This window comes from Microtus pennsylvanicus, chromosome 4 (genome assembly GCF_037038515.1).
Source record: "Microtus pennsylvanicus isolate mMicPen1 chromosome 4, mMicPen1.hap1, whole genome shotgun sequence".
Classification (NCBI taxonomy): Eukaryota; Metazoa; Chordata; class Mammalia; order Rodentia; family Cricetidae; genus Microtus; species Microtus pennsylvanicus.
The window spans coordinates 72134574-72159592 of record NC_134582.1 but is presented as its reverse complement, the minus strand read 5'-3'; the positions used below and the strand labels follow the sequence as shown (position 1 = coordinate 72159592).

Genomic DNA, 25019 nt, shown 5'->3' with positions numbered 1-25019 from the left:
TCTTTTTGCCACAAAGAGTAAACTCCATGTGGAGTTTCTTCCATGTCCATTATCTACTCTAAAGTGGATTGCTGCTGCAAGAAGCAGCCATGTCTCATTGTCACAAAAAAGAACAATTTGGTTATTAAAACATTTTAATTGCCATATTCTGTAAATCTCTGAAGTCTTTGAACATGACCTATCCATCTAAATTATATCTTTGTTTGACCTTGAAAATATACCTAGTATGACTATGAGTTCAATTGTACTAGGTGATTAACTACTAACCTATAGTTCTTTATTATATTAAACAGTTAATTGATCATAAGAATTTTCAAAGTCTAGAAATTTATATTAATTTATATTAAATGAGCTGTAGAGGTACAATAGCTCAGACAAGAATGGAAATGTATGTAGAGCATGTTTTACTAAAATTGACCACAAATTTGTATCAATATACAAAATTTGTATACAGTATACAATACTAAACCAATGCAAAACACTTAAAAGAAATAGGTGCTAAAAACTGGATCAATAATCTTTTTTATTTTTTTTCATTTTACCTCTCTTCTCTCTGTCTCTGTCTCCTTCTATTTCACCATTGTGGGTTTTTGAGCCAGGGTTTCTGAGTAGCAATAGAACCTGTCTGGAAACTTGCTCTGTAGACCAGGCTGACCTTGAACTCATTAAGACCAGCCTGCTTCTGCCTCCCAAGTGTAGGGATTAAATTGATTGCCACCAACGCCCAGGCTTTGTTTTTCAAAACAAAACCTTTGGATCTAACCAAAGATGCTTTGTTTAGATTTTCCCTAAGCATTATCCATAATAGATTGTAACTAACACATTACATAGAAACCAACATTCATAATCCATTTTTGGGTGGAGGGGAGAAATATGCATAGTTTTCTAGGCTACTTCCTAATGATTGGGTGCTGAAAATTTTTTTGAATGAGACAACAGTTTCTTATAACGAGCCAGATAAATGGATTCCACTGAAACTGAACAGCTAATATTATTGTTAAAATTAAACCTTCAAGACGTTAAAAATATAAGCGATTTTTGTAGATTGAACCAAGACTGGTTCTGGACATAGGTAGCTGCATGTCTGCAGTTAGGTTGTAAAGCTTCTCCTTTGGCGACCACAAATGGTTTCTCTTTTGCTAAATGTGAAAAATCTCTTGGAAATGACACAAAGGCCAGATAAGTTAAAAAATGTTATTTTAGGGTGGAAATTCTACACATCCAGCTCAGCATGTCCTATGCAATGTCAAATACTAAATCAAAGTGGCTACAACGTGTAGGCCGTTCCTGACCCAGGAGCACTATCAACATTTCCAAATTACCCCCTTCACCATCAACAAAGCAAAAACACCTTCAGTTTAGCTGTGAGCACACAGTTCTTAAGGAAGGTGTAGAACTCTAACCCAGAGAGCTCACATCAGTGAGAACTCTGGCTGCTTCTGGGAACTCTTTCTGGGATCATAAAGGTGATTAGAAGAAATATTAAACTATCGGCGTATACAGCAGGTGAGGCAGAGACTGGAAAAAAGTTGTCCTCACAGGGCCCACACATTCCTGCTTAAACCCAAGACTGGGTGACTGGATAAACAACAAAACAAACTCAGCCGAATCAAGGAAAATGGGGTTCATTTCACAGAGCATCGAAAGGTGAACAGAACAGACGAAAGGCACCCATTGGTGGCAAGGGAGTCCACAACCCACGGTGTGAGTCCTTTCGGCCTCAGTCAGAGTCCTTCTCATGGGTGCTCAAGGCTATTTCTTCATAGGCACACCTGTGGTGATTTCCAGAGAGTCTAAGAGGCAGGCAGGCAGCCTTCAGTTTCTGAATCTGCCTCTACCATGTAGACATCCAACTCAGCATCCAGGCAGGCTTCAGTTTCAGAATCTGCCTCTGCCATGTAGACATCCAACTCAGCATCCAGGCAGGCTTCAGTTTCTGAATCCTCCTCTGCCATGTAGGCATCGAACTCAGCATCCAGGCAGGCTTCAGTTTCTGAATCTGCCTCTGCCATGTAGGCATCGAACTCAGCATCCAGGCAGGCTTCAGTTTCAGAATCTGCCTCTGCCATGTAGGCATCCACCTCATCATCCAGGCGTGCTCTAGTGTTGGACATGTATGCATCCAGTTCTTTGTCCAGCTGCTCCTTGGTCAATGCAGGGCGAGTGCGGGCACCTCTGCCTCCATCACGGCATCCAAAGTTCCCTCTTCCCCAACCTATCACAGCCAGACCTCTACCACCGATTCCACCACCACCTCTAGCTGCATGCCCTCGGCCCCTTCTCCCAGGACCTCCACGACCTGGAACAGCACCACCTCTTGAGTCCATTTGTGGGGCAGCAAAGTCTTGGTAACTTCGGAGGAGCGGGCTTCGACATTGGAATGACAACCCGCCCCTTGGCAGGCTTCTGGTGGCAAGTCCCCCACGTAGTCCTCCCCTTCCTCTTCCTCTTCCACTTCCTCGTCCTTGGCGAAAGCCTCCCTGGATTTTGGGTAGGCCTTGTACTCCAATCGCTCCCCTGGACAGGTCACCTCTGGGTAGGCCTAAGGGAGCCTGGATGTTCCTCTTGTTATCCAGGCGCTGCTTAAGTTTTAATGCTGCCTGGACGGAGGGTCTATTCTCCATCTGCTGGGCCAGTCTTCTGTTTCTGGCGCTGCCTTGCAGCTGCTGCTGCAGCGAAGCCCGAATAGTCGCTGGCGTGGACTGTTTGTTCTCCAGCAGACTAGTAAAGCGCTCATTTAGAGACAACTTGGGGGTTCTTATTAGCACCACTTCCCCCCCTGACTGTGCATCCATCTTCAGGTCCTGAGAATCAAAGGAGATGGACCTCAGGTCTCCTCTCGCGGACGCTGCCGCCATGTTTGCTGAATCTGAGCTGACAAGAACCACTCGGGTTTATTTGCTGGGTGCTTGGGTTAGGTGCTTGCCTAAAGGGTATGATGCGAAGCTCACTCCTGGTCGCGTGGCTATCTAGTCCACCGACACTTCTGCTTGTCCGGCCCACCCTCTCCTTCCTTTCCTTTGTGCTAGTCCGTGCTGCCAATCCAGGAATCTCACAATGAGACTGTGTCTGAGAGGGGTCTCCATGCCTTTTTATATTCTCCTCTAGGGGTGGGACCAATGGGATTAGAGTGTGTGTTAGGGTGTGGCTACTGGGATTAAAGGTGTGTGTTTCAAATCCGCTCATTAGGCTGATCCATGGCACTCTTTTACTCTCAGATCTTTAGCTAATCTTTATTTATTAAAATACTATTGAAATGTCACTATTTTCCCACTTTCTATCTAAGAGAAAAGAGAAGGCTATAACCAATATGAGCATATACAATAAGTACAGGCAATAAATACATCAACAATGCCCCATCCAATTGTGTTTGACAAATTCAGAGAAAGATTTCACCTCTATCCTATCTAATTGGGTTCAAAGTTTTCTCCCTAATTGATTTTCTATCGTAATTTGCTTTCTTTTTCTGGAAAACTAGAGCTGTAGCTATCAAATCCTCAACTCCCTCAGAGACCCAAGAAGGAAATAACAGGAACTGAGTAAGCAGGAGGTGCAAGCAGGCGACTTCCAAACCATGCAATGACAGAAAACGACTGTCTGCCCGTACAGTAACCCAAACCGAGTTTCTGGTAGCATCGGGGCATCCATCTTCAGCCTTCAGGCCTAGCATATTCGACAGGCTTTTCTTTGAGGGAGGATATTCTGTGTCCTGCTTGTCTTTAGGACAATGTCATGTAGGCAGTTGAGACAAGGGCATTTTTTGCCCGATGGCTTCCTTTTTGCCACAGAGAAAGTAAACTCCATGTGCAGTTTCTTCCATGTCCATTATCTTCTCAGAAGAAGATTGCGGAGGCAAGAAGCAGACATGTCTCATTGTCACAAAGAGAAGTATACAAGGAACTCTGGGCTGTGAGCCTGCCGCCTTGCTCCCAGCCGCCTGGCCAGCTTATGCCCCGAAATAACAACACACAAACTGTATTCTTGTAAACAGTGCTTGGACCGATAGTTCTAGCCTCTTATTACCTAATCTCCCATCTTGATTAACCCATTTCTAATAATCTGTGTTGCACCAACATGTGGTGGCTTACTGGGAAAGATTCAGCACGTCTGACCTGGCAGCTGGCTCCATGGCGGCTGCCCTGGAGAGGAGAGGCATGGGGTCAGGCTCACTTCCCTTCTTCCCAGCATTCTGTTCTGTCTACTCCTCCCACCTACGTCTGACCTTTCAGGCCAAGCAGTTTCTTTATTAATTATTCAATGAAAGCAACAGATAGACATATGACCTTCCCACATCAGAGAACAACCAAGGTTATTAAAACATTTTAATTGCCATATTCTGTAGATCTCTGAAGTGTTTGAAAATGACCTATCCTTCTAAATTATATCTTTGTTTCATCTTGAAAATATACCTAGTATGACTATGAGTTCAATTGTACTAGATGATTAACTACTAACCTATATTTCTTTATTATATTAAACAGTTAATTGATCATAAGAATTTTCAAAGTCTAGAAATTTATATTAATTTATATTAAATGAGCTGTAGAGGTACAATAGCTCAGACAAGAATGGAAATGTATGTAGAGCATGTTTTACTAAAATTGACCACAAATTTGTATCAATATACAAAATTTGTATACAGTATACAATACTAAACCAATGCAAAACACTTAAAAGAAATAGGTGCTAAAAACTGGATCAATAATCTTTTTTATTTTTTTTCATTTTACCTCTCTTCTCTCTGTCTCTGTCTCCTTCTATTTCACCATTGTGGGTTTTTGAGCCAGGGTTTCTGAGTAGCAATAGAACCTGTCTGGAAACTTGCTCTGTAGACCAGGCTGACCTTGAACTCATTAAGACCAGCCTGCTTCTGCCTCCCAAGTGTAGGGATTAAATTGATTGCCACCAACGCCCAGGCTTTGTTTTTCAAAACAAAACCTTTGGATCTAACCAAAGATGCTTTGTTTAGATTTTCCCTAAGCATTATCCATAATAGATTGTAACTAACACATTACATAGAAACCAACATTCATAATCCATTTTTGGGTGGAGGGGAGAAATATGCATAGTTTTCTAGGCTACTTCCTAATGATTGGGTGCTGAAAATTTTTTTGAATGAGACAACAGTTTCTTATAACGAGCCAGATAAATGGATTCCACTGAAACTGAACAGCTAATATTATTGTTAAAATTAAACCTTCAAGACGTTAAAAATATAAGCGATTTTTGTAGATTGAACCAAGACTGGTTCTGGACATAGGTAGCTGCATGTCTGCAGTTAGGTTGTAAAGCTTCTCCTTTGGCGACCACAAATGGTTTCTCTTTTGCTAAATGTGAAAAATCTCTTGGAAATGACACAAAGGCCAGATAAGTTAAAAAATGTTATTTTAGGGTGGAAATTCTACACATCCAGCTCAGCATGTCCTATGCAATGTCAAATACTAAATCAAAGTGGCTACAACGTGTAGGCCGTTCCTGACCCAGGAGCACTATCAACATTTCCAAATTACCCCCTTCACCATCAACAAAGCAAAAACACCTTCAGTTTAGCTGTGAGCACACAGTTCTTAAGGAAGGTGTAGAACTCTAACCCAGAGAGCTCACATCAGTGAGAACTCTGGCTGCTTCTGGGAACTCTTTCTGGGATCATAAAGGTGATTAGAAGAAATATTAAACTATCGGCGTATACAGCAGGTGAGGCAGAGACTGGAAAAAAGTTGTCCTCACAGGGCCCACACATTCCTGCTTAAACCCAAGACTGGGTGACTGGATAAACAACAAAACAAACTCAGCCGAATCAAGGAAAATGGGGTTCATTTCACAGAGCATCGAAAGGTGAACAGAACAGACGAAAGGCACCCATTGGTGGCAAGGGAGTCCACAACCCACGGTGTGAGTCCTTTCGGCCTCAGTCAGAGTCCTTCTCATGGGTGCTCAAGGCTATTTCTTCATAGGCACACCTGTGGTGATTTCCAGAGAGTCTAAGAGGCAGGCAGGCAGCCTTCAGTTTCTGAATCTGCCTCTACCATGTAGACATCCAACTCAGCATCCAGGCAGGCTTCAGTTTCAGAATCTGCCTCTGCCATGTAGACATCCAACTCAGCATCCAGGCAGGCTTCAGTTTCTGAATCCTCCTCTGCCATGTAGGCATCGAACTCAGCATCCAGGCAGGCTTCAGTTTCTGAATCTGCCTCTGCCATGTAGGCATCGAACTCAGCATCCAGGCAGGCTTCAGTTTCTGAATCTGCCTCTGCCATGTAGGCATCGAACTCAGCATCCAGGCAGGCTTCAGTTTCAGAATCTGCCTCTGCCATGTAGGCATCCACCTCATCATCCAGGCGTGCTCTAGTGTTGGACATGTATGCATCCAGTTCTTTGTCCAGCTGCTCCTTGGTCAATGCAGGGCGAGTGCGGGCACCTCTGCCTCCATCACGGCATCCAAAGTTCCCTCTTCCCCAACCTATCACAGCCAGACCTCTACCACCGATTCCACCACCACCTCTAGCTGCATGCCCTCGGCCCCTTCTCCCAGGACCTCCACGACCTGGAACAGCACCACCTCTTGAGTCCATTTGTGGGGCAGCAAAGTCTTGGTAACTTCGGAGGAGCGGGCTTCGACATTGGAATGACAACCCGCCCCTTGGCAGGCTTCTGGTGGCAAGTCCCCCACGTAGTCCTCCCCTTCCTCTTCCTCTTCCACTTCCTCGTCCTTGGCGAAAGCCTCCCTGGATTTTGGGTAGGCCTTGTACTCCAATCGCTCCCCTGGACAGGTCACCTCTGGGTAGGCCTAAGGGAGCCTGGATGTTCCTCTTGTTATCCAGGCGCTGCTTAAGTTTTAATGCTGCCTGGACGGAGGGTCTATTCTCCATCTGCTGGGCCAGTCTTCTGTTTCTGGCGCTGCCTTGCAGCTGCTGCTGCAGCGAAGCCCGAATAGTCGCTGGCGTGGACTGTTTGTTCTCCAGCAGACTAGTAAAGCGCTCATTTAGAGACAACTTGGGGGTTCTTATTAGCACCACTTCCCCCCCTGACTGTGCATCCATCTTCAGGTCCTGAGAATCAAAGGAGATGGACCTCAGGTCTCCTCTCGCGGACGCTGCCGCCATGTTTGCTGAATCTGAGCTGACAAGAACCACTCGGGTTTATTTGCTGGGTGCTTGGGTTAGGTGCTTGCCTAAAGGGTATGATGCGAAGCTCACTCCTGGTCGCGTGGCTATCTAGTCCACCGACACTTCTGCTTGTCCGGCCCACCCTCTCCTTCCTTTCCTTTGTGCTAGTCCGTGCTGCCAATCCAGGAATCTCACAATGAGACTGTGTCTGAGAGGGGTCTCCATGCCTTTTTATATTCTCCTCTAGGGGTGGGACCAATGGGATTAGAGTGTGTGTTAGGGTGTGGCTACTGGGATTAAAGGTGTGTGTTTCAAATCCGCTCATTAGGCTGATCCATGGCACTCTTTTACTCTCAGATCTTTAGCTAATCTTTATTTATTAAAATACTATTGAAATGTCACTATTTTCCCACTTTCTATCTAAGAGAAAAGAGAAGGCTATAACCAATATGAGCATATACAATAAGTACAGGCAATAAATACATCAACAATGCCCCATCCAATTGTGTTTGACAAATTCAGAGAAAGATTTCACCTCTATCCTATCTAATTGGGTTCAAAGTTTTCTCCCTAATTGATTTTCTATCGTAATTTGCTTTCTTTTTCTGGAAAACTAGAGCTGTAGCTATCAAATCCTCAACTCCCTCAGAGACCCAAGAAGGAAATAACAGGAACTGAGTAAGCAGGAGGTGCAAGCAGGCGACTTCCAAACCATGCAATGACAGAAAACGACTGTCTGCCCGTACAGTAACCCAAACCGAGTTTCTGGTAGCATCGGGGCATCCATCTTCAGCCTTCAGGCCTAGCATATTCGACAGGCTTTTCTTTGAGGGAGGATATTCTGTGTCCTGCTTGTCTTTAGGACAATGTCATGTAGGCAGTTGAGACAAGGGCATTTTTTGCCCGATGGCTTCCTTTTTGCCACAGAGAAAGTAAACTCCATGTGCAGTTTCTTCCATGTCCATTATCTTCTCAGAAGAAGATTGCGGAGGCAAGAAGCAGACATGTCTCATTGTCACAAAGAGAAGTATACAAGGAACTCTGGGCTGTGAGCCTGCCGCCTTGCTCCCAGCCGCCTGGCCAGCTTATGCCCCGAAATAACAACACACAAACTGTATTCTTGTAAACAGTGCTTGGACCGATAGTTCTAGCCTCTTATTACCTAATCTCCCATCTTGATTAACCCATTTCTAATAATCTGTGTTGCACCAACATGTGGTGGCTTACTGGGAAAGATTCAGCACGTCTGACCTGGCAGCTGGCTCCATGGCGGCTGCCCTGGAGAGGAGAGGCATGGGGTCAGGCTCACTTCCCTTCTTCCCAGCATTCTGTTCTGTCTACTCCTCCCACCTACGTCTGACCTTTCAGGCCAAGCAGTTTCTTTATTAATTATTCAATGAAAGCAACAGATAGACATATGACCTTCCCACATCAGAGAACAACCAAGGTTATTAAAACATTTTAATTGCCATATTCTGTAGATCTCTGAAGTGTTTGAAAATGACCTATCCTTCTAAATTATATCTTTGTTTCATCTTGAAAATATACCTAGTATGACTATGAGTTCAATTGTACTAGATGATTAACTACTAACCTATATTTCTTTATTATATTAAACAGTTAATTGATCATAAGAATTTTCAAAGTCTAGAAATTTATATTAATTTATATTAAATGAGCTGTAGAGGTACAATAGCTCAGACAAGAATGGAAATGTATGTAGAGCATGTTTTACTAAAATTGACCACAAATTTGTATCAATATACAAAATTTGTATACAGTATACAATACTAAACCAATGCAAAACACTTAAAAGAAATAGGTGCTAAAAACTGGATCAATAATCTTTTTTATTTTTTTTCATTTTACCTCTCTTCTCTCTGTCTCTGTCTCCTTCTATTTCACCATTGTGGGTTTTTGAGCCAGGGTTTCTGAGTAGCAATAGAACCTGTCTGGAAACTTGCTCTGTAGACCAGGCTGACCTTGAACTCATTAAGACCAGCCTGCTTCTGCCTCCCAAGTGTAGGGATTAAATTGATTGCCACCAACGCCCAGGCTTTGTTTTTCAAAACAAAACCTTTGGATCTAACCAAAGATGCTTTGTTTAGATTTTCCCTAAGCATTATCCATAATAGATTGTAACTAACACATTACATAGAAACCAACATTCATAATCCATTTTTGGGTGGAGGGGAGAAATATGCATAGTTTTCTAGGCTACTTCCTAATGATTGGGTGCTGAAAATTTTTTTGAATGAGACAACAGTTTCTTATAACGAGCCAGATAAATGGATTCCACTGAAACTGAACAGCTAATATTATTGTTAAAATTAAACCTTCAAGACGTTAAAAATATAAGCGATTTTTGTAGATTGAACCAAGACTGGTTCTGGACATAGGTAGCTGCATGTCTGCAGTTAGGTTGTAAAGCTTCTCCTTTGGCGACCACAAATGGTTTCTCTTTTGCTAAATGTGAAAAATCTCTTGGAAATGACACAAAGGCCAGATAAGTTAAAAAATGTTATTTTAGGGTGGAAATTCTACACATCCAGCTCAGCATGTCCTATGCAATGTCAAATACTAAATCAAAGTGGCTACAACGTGTAGGCCGTTCCTGACCCAGGAGCACTATCAACATTTCCAAATTACCCCCTTCACCATCAACAAAGCAAAAACACCTTCAGTTTAGCTGTGAGCACACAGTTCTTAAGGAAGGTGTAGAACTCTAACCCAGAGAGCTCACATCAGTGAGAACTCTGGCTGCTTCTGGGAACTCTTTCTGGGATCATAAAGGTGATTAGAAGAAATATTAAACTATCGGCGTATACAGCAGGTGAGGCAGAGACTGGAAAAAAGTTGTCCTCACAGGGCCCACACATTCCTGCTTAAACCCAAGACTGGGTGACTGGATAAACAACAAAACAAACTCAGCCGAATCAAGGAAAATGGGGTTCATTTCACAGAGCATCGAAAGGTGAACAGAACAGACGAAAGGCACCCATTGGTGGCAAGGGAGTCCACAACCCACGGTGTGAGTCCTTTCGGCCTCAGTCAGAGTCCTTCTCATGGGTGCTCAAGGCTATTTCTTCATAGGCACACCTGTGGTGATTTCCAGAGAGTCTAAGAGGCAGGCAGGCAGCCTTCAGTTTCTGAATCTGCCTCTACCATGTAGACATCCAACTCAGCATCCAGGCAGGCTTCAGTTTCAGAATCTGCCTCTGCCATGTAGACATCCAACTCAGCATCCAGGCAGGCTTCAGTTTCTGAATCCTCCTCTGCCATGTAGGCATCGAACTCAGCATCCAGGCAGGCTTCAGTTTCTGAATCTGCCTCTGCCATGTAGGCATCGAACTCAGCATCCAGGCAGGCTTCAGTTTCTGAATCTGCCTCTGCCATGTAGGCATCGAACTCAGCATCCAGGCAGGCTTCAGTTTCAGAATCTGCCTCTGCCATGTAGGCATCCACCTCATCATCCAGGCGTGCTCTAGTGTTGGACATGTATGCATCCAGTTCTTTGTCCAGCTGCTCCTTGGTCAATGCAGGGCGAGTGCGGGCACCTCTGCCTCCATCACGGCATCCAAAGTTCCCTCTTCCCCAACCTATCACAGCCAGACCTCTACCACCGATTCCACCACCACCTCTAGCTGCATGCCCTCGGCCCCTTCTCCCAGGACCTCCACGACCTGGAACAGCACCACCTCTTGAGTCCATTTGTGGGGCAGCAAAGTCTTGGTAACTTCGGAGGAGCGGGCTTCGACATTGGAATGACAACCCGCCCCTTGGCAGGCTTCTGGTGGCAAGTCCCCCACGTAGTCCTCCCCTTCCTCTTCCTCTTCCACTTCCTCGTCCTTGGCGAAAGCCTCCCTGGATTTTGGGTAGGCCTTGTACTCCAATCGCTCCCCTGGACAGGTCACCTCTGGGTAGGCCTAAGGGAGCCTGGATGTTCCTCTTGTTATCCAGGCGCTGCTTAAGTTTTAATGCTGCCTGGACGGAGGGTCTATTCTCCATCTGCTGGGCCAGTCTTCTGTTTCTGGCGCTGCCTTGCAGCTGCTGCTGCAGCGAAGCCCGAATAGTCGCTGGCGTGGACTGTTTGTTCTCCAGCAGACTAGTAAAGCGCTCATTTAGAGACAACTTGGGGGTTCTTATTAGCACCACTTCCCCCCCTGACTGTGCATCCATCTTCAGGTCCTGAGAATCAAAGGAGATGGACCTCAGGTCTCCTCTCGCGGACGCTGCCGCCATGTTTGCTGAATCTGAGCTGACAAGAACCACTCGGGTTTATTTGCTGGGTGCTTGGGTTAGGTGCTTGCCTAAAGGGTATGATGCGAAGCTCACTCCTGGTCGCGTGGCTATCTAGTCCACCGACACTTCTGCTTGTCCGGCCCACCCTCTCCTTCCTTTCCTTTGTGCTAGTCCGTGCTGCCAATCCAGGAATCTCACAATGAGACTGTGTCTGAGAGGGGTCTCCATGCCTTTTTATATTCTCCTCTAGGGGTGGGACCAATGGGATTAGAGTGTGTGTTAGGGTGTGGCTACTGGGATTAAAGGTGTGTGTTTCAAATCCGCTCATTAGGCTGATCCATGGCACTCTTTTACTCTCAGATCTTTAGCTAATCTTTATTTATTAAAATACTATTGAAATGTCACTATTTTCCCACTTTCTATCTAAGAGAAAAGAGAAGGCTATAACCAATATGAGCATATACAATAAGTACAGGCAATAAATACATCAACAATGCCCCATCCAATTGTGTTTGACAAATTCAGAGAAAGATTTCACCTCTATCCTATCTAATTGGGTTCAAAGTTTTCTCCCTAATTGATTTTCTATCGTAATTTGCTTTCTTTTTCTGGAAAACTAGAGCTGTAGCTATCAAATCCTCAACTCCCTCAGAGACCCAAGAAGGAAATAACAGGAACTGAGTAAGCAGGAGGTGCAAGCAGGCGACTTCCAAACCATGCAATGACAGAAAACGACTGTCTGCCCGTACAGTAACCCAAACCGAGTTTCTGGTAGCATCGGGGCATCCATCTTCAGCCTTCAGGCCTAGCATATTCGACAGGCTTTTCTTTGAGGGAGGATATTCTGTGTCCTGCTTGTCTTTAGGACAATGTCATGTAGGCAGTTGAGACAAGGGCATTTTTTGCCCGATGGCTTCCTTTTTGCCACAGAGAAAGTAAACTCCATGTGCAGTTTCTTCCATGTCCATTATCTTCTCAGAAGAAGATTGCGGAGGCAAGAAGCAGACATGTCTCATTGTCACAAAGAGAAGTATACAAGGAACTCTGGGCTGTGAGCCTGCCGCCTTGCTCCCAGCCGCCTGGCCAGCTTATGCCCCGAAATAACAACACACAAACTGTATTCTTGTAAACAGTGCTTGGACCGATAGTTCTAGCCTCTTATTACCTAATCTCCCATCTTGATTAACCCATTTCTAATAATCTGTGTTGCACCAACATGTGGTGGCTTACTGGGAAAGATTCAGCACGTCTGACCTGGCAGCTGGCTCCATGGCGGCTGCCCTGGAGAGGAGAGGCATGGGGTCAGGCTCACTTCCCTTCTTCCCAGCATTCTGTTCTGTCTACTCCTCCCACCTACGTCTGACCTTTCAGGCCAAGCAGTTTCTTTATTAATTATTCAATGAAAGCAACAGATAGACATATGACCTTCCCACATCAGAGAACAACCAAGGTTATTAAAACATTTTAATTGCCATATTCTGTAGATCTCTGAAGTGTTTGAAAATGACCTATCCTTCTAAATTATATCTTTGTTTCATCTTGAAAATATACCTAGTATGACTATGAGTTCAATTGTACTAGATGATTAACTACTAACCTATATTTCTTTATTATATTAAACAGTTAATTGATCATAAGAATTTTCAAAGTCTAGAAATTTATATTAATTTATATTAAATGAGCTGTAGAGGTACAATAGCTCAGACAAGAATGGAAATGTATGTAGAGCATGTTTTACTAAAATTGACCACAAATTTGTATCAATATACAAAATTTGTATACAGTATACAATACTAAACCAATGCAAAACACTTAAAAGAAATAGGTGCTAAAAACTGGATCAATAATCTTTTTTATTTTTTTTCATTTTACCTCTCTTCTCTCTGTCTCTGTCTCCTTCTATTTCACCATTGTGGGTTTTTGAGCCAGGGTTTCTGAGTAGCAATAGAACCTGTCTGGAAACTTGCTCTGTAGACCAGGCTGACCTTGAACTCATTAAGACCAGCCTGCTTCTGCCTCCCAAGTGTAGGGATTAAATTGATTGCCACCAACGCCCAGGCTTTGTTTTTCAAAACAAAACCTTTGGATCTAACCAAAGATGCTTTGTTTAGATTTTCCCTAAGCATTATCCATAATAGATTGTAACTAACACATTACATAGAAACCAACATTCATAATCCATTTTTGGGTGGAGGGGAGAAATATGCATAGTTTTCTAGGCTACTTCCTAATGATTGGGTGCTGAAAATTTTTTTGAATGAGACAACAGTTTCTTATAACGAGCCAGATAAATGGATTCCACTGAAACTGAACAGCTAATATTATTGTTAAAATTAAACCTTCAAGACGTTAAAAATATAAGCGATTTTTGTAGATTGAACCAAGACTGGTTCTGGACATAGGTAGCTGCATGTCTGCAGTTAGGTTGTAAAGCTTCTCCTTTGGCGACCACAAATGGTTTCTCTTTTGCTAAATGTGAAAAATCTCTTGGAAATGACACAAAGGCCAGATAAGTTAAAAAATGTTATTTTAGGGTGGAAATTCTACACATCCAGCTCAGCATGTCCTATGCAATGTCAAATACTAAATCAAAGTGGCTACAACGTGTAGGCCGTTCCTGACCCAGGAGCACTATCAACATTTCCAAATTACCCCCTTCACCATCAACAAAGCAAAAACACCTTCAGTTTAGCTGTGAGCACACAGTTCTTAAGGAAGGTGTAGAACTCTAACCCAGAGAGCTCACATCAGTGAGAACTCTGGCTGCTTCTGGGAACTCTTTCTGGGATCATAAAGGTGATTAGAAGAAATATTAAACTATCGGCGTATACAGCAGGTGAGGCAGAGACTGGAAAAAAGTTGTCCTCACAGGGCCCACACATTCCTGCTTAAACCCAAGACTGGGTGACTGGATAAACAACAAAACAAACTCAGCCGAATCAAGGAAAATGGGGTTCATTTCACAGAGCATCGAAAGGTGAACAGAACAGACGAAAGGCACCCATTGGTGGCAAGGGAGTCCACAACCCACGGTGTGAGTCCTTTCGGCCTCAGTCAGAGTCCTTCTCATGGGTGCTCAAGGCTATTTCTTCATAGGCACACCTGTGGTGATTTCCAGAGAGTCTAAGAGGCAGGCAGGCAGCCTTCAGTTTCTGAATCTGCCTCTACCATGTAGACATCCAACTCAGCATCCAGGCAGGCTTCAGTTTCAGAATCTGCCTCTGCCATGTAGACATCCAACTCAGCATCCAGGCAGGCTTCAGTTTCTGAATCCTCCTCTGCCATGTAGGCATCGAACTCAGCATCCAGGCAGGCTTCAGTTTCTGAATCTGCCTCTGCCATGTAGGCATCGAACTCAGCATCCAGGCAGGCTTCAGTTTCAGAATCTGCCTCTGCCATGTAGGCATCCACCTCATCATCCATGCGTGCTCTAGTGTTGGACATGTATGCATCCAGTTCTTTGTCCAGCTGCTCCTTGGTCAATGCAGGGCGAGTGCGGGCACCTCTGCCTCCATCACGGCATCCAAAGTTCCCTCTTCCCCAACCTATCACAGCCAGACCTCTACCACCGATTCCACCACCACCTCTAGCTGCATGCCCTCGGCCCCTTCTCCCAGGACCTCCACGACCTGGAACAGCACCACCTCTTGAGTCCATTTGTGGGGCAGCAAAGTCTTGGTAACTTCGGAGGAGCGGGCTTCGACATTGGAATGACAACCCGCCCCTTGGCAGGCTTCTGGTGGCAAGTCCCCCACGTAGTCCTCCCCTTCCTCTTCCTCTTCCACTTCCTCGTCCTTGGCGAAAGCCTCCCTGGATTTTGGGTAGGCCTTGTACTCCAATCGCTCCCCTGGACAGGTCACCTCTGGGTAGGCCTAAGGGAGCCTGGATGTTCCTCTTGTTATCCAGGCGCTGCTTAAGTTTTAATGCTGCCTGGACGGAGGGTCTATTCTCCATCTGCTGGGCCAGTCTTCTGTTTCTGGCGCTGCCTTGCAGCTGCTGCTGCAGCGAAGCCCGAATAGTCGCTGGCGTGGACTGTTTGTTCTCCAGCAGACTAGTAAAGCGCTCATTTAGAGACAACTTGGGGGTTCTTATTAGCACCACTTCCCCCCCTGACTGTGCATCCATCTTCAGGTCCTGAGAATCAAAGGAGATGGACCTCAGGTCTCCTCTCGCGGACGCTGCCGCCATGTTTGCTGAATCTGAGCTGACAAGAACCACTCGGGTTTATTTGCTGGGTGCTTGGGTTAGGTGCTTGCCTAAAGGGTATGATGCGAAGCTCACTCCTGGTCGCGTGGCTATCTAGTCCACCGACACTTCTGCTTGTCCGGCCCACCCTCTCCTTCCTTTCCTTTGTGCTAGTCCGTGCTGCCAATCCAGGAATCTCACAATGAGACTGTGTCTGAGAGGGGTCTCCATGCCTTTTTATATTCTCCTCTAGGGGTGGGACCAATGGGATTAGAGTGTGTGTTAGGGTGTGGCTACTGGGATTAAAGGTGTGTGTTTCAAATCCGCTCATTAGGCTGATCCATGGCACTCTTTTACTCTCAGATCTTTAGCTAATCTTTATTTATTAAAATACTATTGAAATGTCACTATTTTCCCACTTTCTATCTAAGAGAAAAGAGAAGGCTATAACCAATATGAGCATATACAATAAGTACAGGCAATAAATACATCAACAATGCCCCATCCAATTGTGTTTGACAAATTCAGAGAAAGATTTCACCTCTATCCTATCTAATTGGGTTCAAAGTTTTCTCCCTAATTGATTTTCTATCGTAATTTGCTTTCTTTTTCTGGAAAACTAGAGCTGTAGCTATCAAATCCTCAACTCCCTCAGAGACCCAAGAAGGAAATAACAGGAACTGAGTAAGCAGGAGGTGCAAGCAGGCGACTTCCAAACCATGCAATGACAGAAAACGACTGTCTGCCCGTACAGTAACCCAAACCGAGTTTCTGGTAGCATCGGGGCATCCATCTTCAGCCTTCAGGCCTAGCATATTCGACAGGCTTTTCTTTGAGGGAGGATATTCTGTGTCCTGCTTGTCTTTAGGACAATGTCATGTAGGCAGTTGAGACAAGGGCATTTTTTGCCCGATGGCTTCCTTTTTGCCACAGAGAAAGTAAACTCCATGTGCAGTTTCTTCCATGTCCATTATCTTCTCAGAAGAAGATTGCGGAGGCAAGAAGCAGACATGTCTCATTGTCACAAAGAGAAGTATACAAGGAACTCTGGGCTGTGAGCCTGCCGCCTTGCTCCCAGCCGCCTGGCCAGCTTATGCCCCGAAATAACAACACACAAACTGTATTCTTGTAAACAGTGCTTGGACCGATAGTTCTAGCCTCTTATTACCTAATCTCCCATCTTGATTAACCCATTTCTAATAATCTGTGTTGCACCAACATGTGGTGGCTTACTGGGAAAGATTCAGCACGTCTGACCTGGCAGCTGGCTCCATGGCGGCTGCCCTGGAGAGGAGAGGCATGGGGTCAGGCTCACTTCCCTTCTTCCCAGCATTCTGTTCTGTCTACTCCTCCCACCTACGTCTGACCTTTCAGGCCAAGCAGTTTCTTTATTAATTATTCAATGAAAGCAACAGATAGACATATGACCTTCCCACATCAGAGAACAACCAAGGTTATTAAAACATTTTAATTGCCATATTCTGTAGATCTCTGAAGTGTTTGAAAATGACCTATCCTTCTAAATTATATCTTTGTTTCATCTTGAAAATATACCTAGTATGACTATGAGTTCAATTGTACTAGATGATTAACTACTAACCTATATTTCTTTATTATATTAAACAGTTAATTGATCATAAGAATTCTCAAAGTCTAGAAATTTATATTAATTTATATTAAATGAGCTGTAGAGGTACAATAGCTCAGACAAGAATGGAAATGTATGTAGAGCATGTTTTACTAAAATTGACCACAAATTTGTATCAATATACAAAATTTGTATACAGTATACAATACTAAACCAATGCAAAACACTTAAAAGAAATAGGTGCTAAAAACTGGATCAATAATCTTTTTTATTTTTTTTCATTTTACCTCTCTTCTCTCTGTCTCTGTCTCCTTCTATTTCACCATTGTGGGTTTTTGAGCCAGGGTTTCTGAGTAGCAATAGAACCTGTCTGGAAACTTGCTCTGTAGACCAGGCTGACCTTGAACTCATTAAGACCAGCCTGCTTCTGCCTCCCAAGTGTAGGGATTAAATTGATTGCCACCAACGCCCAGGCTTTGTTTTTCAAAACAAAACCTTTGGATCTAACCAAAGATGCTTTGTTTAGATTTTCCCTAAGCATTATCCATAATAGATTGTAACTAACACATTACATAGAAACCAACATTCATAATCCATTTTTGGGTGGAGGGGAGAAATATGCATAGTTTTCTAGGCTACTTCCTAATGATTGGGTGCTGAAAATTTTTTTGAATGAGACAACAGTTTCTTATAACGAGCCAGATAAATGGATTCCACTGAAACTGAACAGCTAATATTATTGTTAAAATTAAACCTTCAAGACGTTAAAAATATAAGCGATTTTTGTAGATTGAACCAAGACTGGTTCTGGACATAGGTAGCTGCATGTCTGCAGTTAGGTTGTAAAGCTTCTCCTTTGGCGACCACAAATGGTTTCTCTTTTGCTAAATGTGAAAAATCTCTTGGAAATGACACAAAGGCCAGATAAGTTAAAAAATGTTATTTTAGGGTGGAAATTCTACACATCCAGCTCAGCATGTCCTATGCAATGTCAAATACTAAATCAAAGTGGCTACAACGTGTAGGCCGTTCCTGACCCAGGAGCACTATCAACATTTCCAAATTACCCCCTTCACCATCAACAAAGCAAAAACACCTTCAGTTTAGCTGTGAGCACACAGTTCTTAAGGAAGGTGTAGAACTCTAACCCAGAGAGCTCACATCAGTGAGAACTCTGGCTGCTTCTGGGAACTCTTTCTGGGATCATAAAGGTGATTAGAAGAAATATTAAACTATCGGCGTATACAGCAGGTGAGGCAGAGACTGGAAAAAAGTTCTCCTCACAGGGCCCACACATTCCTGCTTAAACCCAAGACTGGGTGACTGGATAAACAACAAAACAAACTCAGCCGAATCAAGGAAAATGGGGTTCATTTCACAGAGCATCGAAAGGTGAACAGAACAGACGAAAGGCACCCATTGGTGGCAAGGGAGTCCACAACCCACGGTGTGAGTCCTTCCGGCCTCAGTCAGAGTCCTTCTCATGGGTGCTCAAGGCTATTTCTTCATAGGCACACCTGTGGTGATTTCCAGAGAGTCTAAGAGGCAGGCAGGCAGCCTTCAGTTTCTGAATCTGCCTCTACCATGTAGACATCCAACTCAGCATCCAGGCAGGCTTCAGTTTCAGAATCTGCCTCTGCCATGTAGACATCCAACTCAGCATCCAGGCAGGCTTCAGTTTCTGAATCCTCCTCTGCCATGTAGGCATCGAACTCAGCATCCAGGCAGGCTTCAGTTTCTGAATCTGCCTCTGCCATGTAGGCATCGAACTCAGCATCCAGGCAGGCTTCAGTTTCAGAATCTGCCTCTGCCATGTAGGCATCCACCTCATCATCCATGCGTGCTCTAGTGTTGGACATGTATGCATCCAGTTCTTTGTCCAGCTGCTCCTTGGTCAATGCAGGGCGAGTGCGGGCACCTCTGCCTCCATCACGGCATCCAAAGTTCCCTCTTCCCCAACCTATCACAGCCAGACCTCTACCACCGATTCCACCACCACCTCTAGCTGCATGCCCTCGGCCCCTTCTCCCAGGACCTCCACGACCTGGAACAGCACCACCTCTTGAGTCCATTTGTGGGGCAGCAAAGTCTTGGTAACTTCGGAGGAGCGGGCTTCGACATTGGAATGACAACCCGCCCCTTGGCAGGCTTCTGGTGGCAAGTCCCCCACGTAGTCCTCCCCTTCCTCTTCCTCTTCCACTTCCTCGTCCTTGGCGAAAGCCTCCCTGGATTTTGGGTAGGCCTTGTACTCCAATCGCTCCCCTGGACAGGTCACCTCTGGGTAGGCCTAAGGGAGCCTGGATGTTCCTCTTGTTATCCAGGCGCTGCTTAAGTTTTAATGCTGCCTGGACGGAGGGTCTATTCTCCATCTGCTGGGCCAGTCTTCTGTTTCTGGCGCTGCCTTGCAGCTGCTGCTGCAGCGAAGCCCGAATAGTCGCTGGCGTGGACTGTTTGTTCTCCAGCAGACTAGTAAAGCGCTCATTTAGAGACAACTTGGGGGTTCTTATTAGCACCACTTCCCCCCCTGACTGTGCATCCATCTTCAGGTCCTGAGAATCAAAGGAGATGGACCTCAGGTCTCCTCTCGCGGACGCTGCCGCCATGTTTGCTGAATCTGAGCTGACAAGAACCACTCGGGTTTATTTGCTGGGTGCTTGGGTTAGGTGCTTGCCTAAAGGGTATGATGCGAAGCTCACTCCTGGTCGCGTGGCTATCTAGTCCACCGACACTTCTGCTTGTCCGGCCCACCCTCTCCTTCCTTTCCTTTGTGCTAGTCCGTGCTGCCAATCCAGGAATCTCACAATGAGACTGTGTCTGAGAGGGGTCTCCATGCCTTTTTATATTCTCCTCTAGGGGTGGGACCAATGGGATTAGAGTGTGTGTTAGGGTGTGGCTACTGGGATTAAAGGTGTGTGTTTCAAATCCGCTCATTAGGCTGATCCATGGCACTCTTTTACTCTCAGATCTTTAGCTAATCTTTATTTATTAAAATACTATTGAAATGTCACTATTTTCCCACTTTCTATCTAAGAGAAAAGAGAAGGCTATAACCAATATGAGCATATACAATAAGTACAGGCAATAAATACATCAACAATGCCCCATCCAATTGTGTTTGACAAATTCAGAGAAAGATTTCACCTCTATCCTATCTAATTGGGTTCAAAGTTTTCTCCCTAATTGATTTTCTATCGTAATTTGCTTTCTTTTTCTGGAAAACTAGAGCTGTAGCTATCAAATCCTCAACTCCCTCAGAGACCCAAGAAGGAAATAACAGGAACTGAGTAAGCAGGAGGTGCAAGCAGGCGACTTCCAAACCATGCAATGACAGAAAACGACTGTCTGCCCGTACAGTAACCCAAACCGAGTTTCTGGTAGCATCGGGGCATCCATCTTCAGCCTTCAGGCCTAGCATATTCGACAGGCTTTTCTTTGAGGGAGGATATTCTGTGTCCTGCTTGTCTTTAGGACAATGTCATGTAGGCAGTTGAGACAAGGGCATTTTTTGCCCGATGGCTTCCTTTTTGCCACAGAGAAAGTAAACTCCATGTGCAGTTTCTTCCATGTCCATTATCTTCTCAGAAGAAGATTGCGGAGGCAAGAAGCAGACATGTCTCATTGTCACAAAGAGAAGTATACAAGGAACTCTGGGCTGTGAGCCTGCCGCCTTGCTCCCAGCCGCCTGGCCAGCTTATGCCCCGAAATAACAACACACAAACTGTATTCTTGTAAACAGTGCTTGGACCGATAGTTCTAGCCTCTTATTACCTAATCTCCCATCTTGATTAACCCATTTCTAATAATCTGTGTTGCACCAACATGTGGTGGCTTACTGGGAAAGATTCAGCACGTCTGACCTGGCAGCTGGCTCCATGGCGGCTGCCCTGGAGAGGAGAGGCATGGGGTCAGGCTCACTTCCCTTCTTCCCAGCATTCTGTTCTGTCTACTCCTCCCACCTACGTCTGACCTTTCAGGCCAAGCAGTTTCTTTATTAATTATTCAATGAAAGCAACAGATAGACATATGACCTTCCCACATCAGAGAACAACCAAGGTTATTAAAACATTTTAATTGCCATATTCTGTAGATCTCTGAAGTGTTTGAAAATGACCTATCCTTCTAAATTATATCTTTGTTTCATCTTGAAAATATACCTAGTATGACTATGAGTTCAATTGTACTAGATGATTAACTACTAACCTATATTTCTTTATTATATTAAACAGTTAATTGATCATAAGAATTCTCAAAGTCTAGAAATTTATATTAATTTATATTAAATGAGCTGTAGAGGTACAATAGCTCAGACAAGAATGGAAATGTATGTAGAGCATGTTTTACTAAAATTGACCACAAATTTGTATCAATATACAAAATTTGTATACAGTATACAATACTAAACCAATGCAAAACACTTAAAAGAAATAGGTGCTAAAAACTGGATCAATAATCTTTTTTATTTTTTTTCATTTTACCTCTCTTCTCTCTGTCTCTGTCTCCTTCTATTTCACCATTGTGGGTTTTTGAGCCAGGGTTTCTGAGTAGCAATAGAACCTGTCTGGAAACTTGCTCTGTAGACCAGGCTGACCTTGAACTCATTAAGACCAGCCTGCTTCTGCCTCCCAAGTGTAGGGATTAAATTGATTGCCACCAACGCCCAGGCTTTGTTTTTCAAAACAAAACCTTTGGATCTAACCAAAGATGCTTTGTTTAGATTTTCCCTAAGCATTATCCATAATAGATTGTAACTAACACATTACATAGAAACCAACATTCATAATCCATTTTTGGGTGGAGGGGAGAAATATGCATAGTTTTCTAGGCTACTTCCTAATGATTGGGTGCTGAAAATTTTTTTGAATGAGACAACAGTTTCTTATAACGAGCCAGATAAATGGATTCCACTGAAACTGAACAGCTAATATTATTGTTAAAATTAAACCTTCAAGACGTTAAAAATATAAGCGATTTTTGTAGATTGAACCAAGACTGGTTCTGGACATAGGTAGCTGCATGTCTGCAGTTAGGTTGTAAAGCTTCTCCTTTGGCGACCACAAATGGTTTCTCTTTTGCTAAATGTGAAAAATCTCTTGGAAATGACACAAAGGCCAGATAAGTTAAAAAATGTTATTTTAGGGTGGAAATTCTACACATCCAGCTCAGCATGTCCTATGCAATGTCAAATACTAAATCAAAGTGGCTACAACGTGTAGGCCGTTCCTGACCCAGGAGCACTATCAACATTTCCAAATTACCCCCTTCACCATCAACAAAGCAAAAACACCTTCAGTTTAGCTGTGAGCACACAGTTCTTAAGGAAGGTGTAGAACTCTAACCCAGAGAGCTCACATCAGTGAGAACTCTGGCTGCTTCTGGGAACTCTTTCTGGGATCATAAAGGTGATTAGAAGAAATATTAAACTATCGGCGTATACAGCAGGTGAGGCAGAGACTGGAAAAAAGTTCTCCTCACAGGGCCCACACATTCCTGCTTAAACCCAAGACTGGGTGACTGGATAAACAACAAAACAAACTCAGCCGAATCAAGGAAAATGGGGTTCATTTCACAGAGCATCGAAAGGTGAACAGAACAGACGAAAGGCACCCATTGGTGGCAAGGGAGTCCACAACCCACGGTGTGAGTCCTTCCGGCCTCAGTCAGAGTCCTTCTCATGGGTGCTCAAGGCTATTTCTTCATAGGCACACCTGTGGTGATTTCCAGAGAGTCTAAGAGGCAGGCAGGCAGCCTTCAGTTTCTGAATCTGCCTCTACCATGTAGACATCCAACTCAGCATCCAGGCAGGCTTCAGTTTCAGAATCTGCCTCTGCCATGTAGACATCCAACTCAGCATCCAGGCAGGCTTCAGTTTCTGAATCCTCCTCTGCCATGTAGGCATCGAACTCAGCATCCAGGCAGGCTTCAGTTTCTGAATCTGCCTCTGCCATGTAGGCATCGAACTCAGCATCCAGGCAGGCTTCAGTTTCAGAATCTGCCTCTGCCATGTAGGCATCCACCTCATCATCCATGCGTGCTCTAGTGTTGGACATGTATGCATCCAGTTCTTTGTCCAGCTGCTCCTTGGTCAATGCAGGGCGAGTGCGGGCACCTCTGCCTCCATCACGGCATCCAAAGTTCCCTCTTCCCCAACCTATCACAGCCAGACCTCTACCACCGATTCCACCACCACCTCTAGCTGCATGCCCTCGGCCCCTTCTCCCAGGACCTCCACGACCTGGAACAGCACCACCTCTTGAGTCCATTTGTGGGGCAGCAAAGTCTTGGTAACTTCGGAGGAGCGGGCTTCGACATTGGAATGACAACCCGCCCCTTGGCAGGCTTCTGGTGGCAAGTCCCCCACGTAGTCCTCCCCTTCCTCTTCCTCTTCCACTTCCTCGTCCTTGGCGAAAGCCTCCCTGGATTTTGGGTAGGCCTTGTACTCCAATCGCTCCCCTGGACAGGTCACCTCTGGGTAGGCCTAAGGGAGCCTGGATGTTCCTCTTGTTATCCAGGCGCTGCTTAAGTTTTAATGCTGCCTGGACGGAGGGTCTATTCTCCATCTGCTGGGCCAGTCTTCTGTTTCTGGCGCTGCCTTGCAGCTGCTGCTGCAGCGAAGCCCGAATAGTCGCTGGCGTGGACTGTTTGTTCTCCAGCAGACTAGTAAAGCGCTCATTTAGAGACAACTTGGGGGTTCTTATTAGCACCACTTCCCCCCCTGACTGTGCATCCATCTTCAGGTCCTGAGAATCAAAGGAGATGGACCTCAGGTCTCCTCTCGCGGACGCTGCCGCCATGTTTGCTGAATCTGAGCTGACAAGAACCACTCGGGTTTATTTGCTGGGTGCTTGGGTTAGGTGCTTGCCTAAAGGGTATGATGCGAAGCTCACTCCTGGTCGCGTGGCTATCTAGTCCACCGACACTTCTGCTTGTCCGGCCCACCCTCTCCTTCCTTTCCTTTGTGCTAGTCCGTGCTGCCAATCCAGGAATCTCACAATGAGACTGTGTCTGAGAGGGGTCTCCATGCCTTTTTATATTCTCCTCTAGGGGTGGGACCAATGGGATTAGAGTGTGTGTTAGGGTGTGGCTACTGGGATTAAAGGTGTGTGTTTCAAATCCGCTCATTAGGCTGATCCATGGCACTCTTTTACTCTCAGATCTTTAGCTAATCTTTATTTATTAAAATACTATTGAAATGTCACTATTTTCCCACTTTCTATCTAAGAGAAAAGAGAAGGCTATAACCAATATGAGCATATACAATAAGTACAGGCAATAAATACATCAACAATGCCCCATCCAATTGTGTTTGACAAATTCAGAGAAAGATTTCACCTCTATCCTATCTAATTGGGTTCAAAGTTTTCTCCCTAATTGATTTTCTATCGTAATTTGCTTTCTTTTTCTGGAAAACTAGAGCTGTAGCTATCAAATCCTCAACTCCCTCAGAGACCCAAGAAGGAAATAACAGGAACTGAGTAAGCAGGAGGTGCAAGCAGGCGACTTCCAAACCATGCAATGACAGAAAACGACTGTCTGCCCGTACAGTAACCCAAACCGAGTTTCTGGTAGCATCGGGGCATCCATCTTCAGCCTTCAGGCCTAGCATATTCGACAGGCTTTTCTTTGAGGGAGGATATTCTGTGTCCTGCTTGTCTTTAGGACAATGTCATGTAGGCAGTTGAGACAAGGGCATTTTTTGCCCGATGGCTTCCTTTTTGCCACAGAGAAAGTAAACTCCATGTGCAGTTTCTTCCATGTCCATTATCTTCTCAGAAGAAGATTGCGGAGGCAAGAAGCAGACATGTCTCATTGTCACAAAGAGAAGTATACAAGGAACTCTGGGCTGTGAGCCTGCCGCCTTGCTCCCAGCCGCCTGGCCAGCTTATGCCCCGAAATAACAA

General features: G+C 44.7%; 5 pseudogenes; all 5 read right to left on the bottom strand.

The window, feature by feature from the left end:
* Positions 1–1793: 1793 nt before the first annotated feature.
* Positions 1794–2795, bottom strand: LOC142848551 (chromatin target of PRMT1 protein pseudogene; annotated as a pseudogene).
* A 3113-nt stretch (positions 2796–5908) lies between these two features.
* On the bottom strand, positions 5909–7040 carry LOC142848550 (chromatin target of PRMT1 protein pseudogene; annotated as a pseudogene).
* A 3113-nt stretch (positions 7041–10153) lies between these two features.
* LOC142848549 (chromatin target of PRMT1 protein pseudogene) lies at positions 10154–11285 on the bottom strand (annotated as a pseudogene).
* Positions 11286–18659: 7374 nt separating this feature from the next.
* Positions 18660–19661, bottom strand: LOC142848548 (chromatin target of PRMT1 protein pseudogene; annotated as a pseudogene).
* A 3186-nt stretch (positions 19662–22847) lies between these two features.
* Positions 22848–23849, bottom strand: LOC142848547 (chromatin target of PRMT1 protein pseudogene; annotated as a pseudogene).
* Between the last annotated feature and the right edge of the window lie 1170 nt (positions 23850–25019).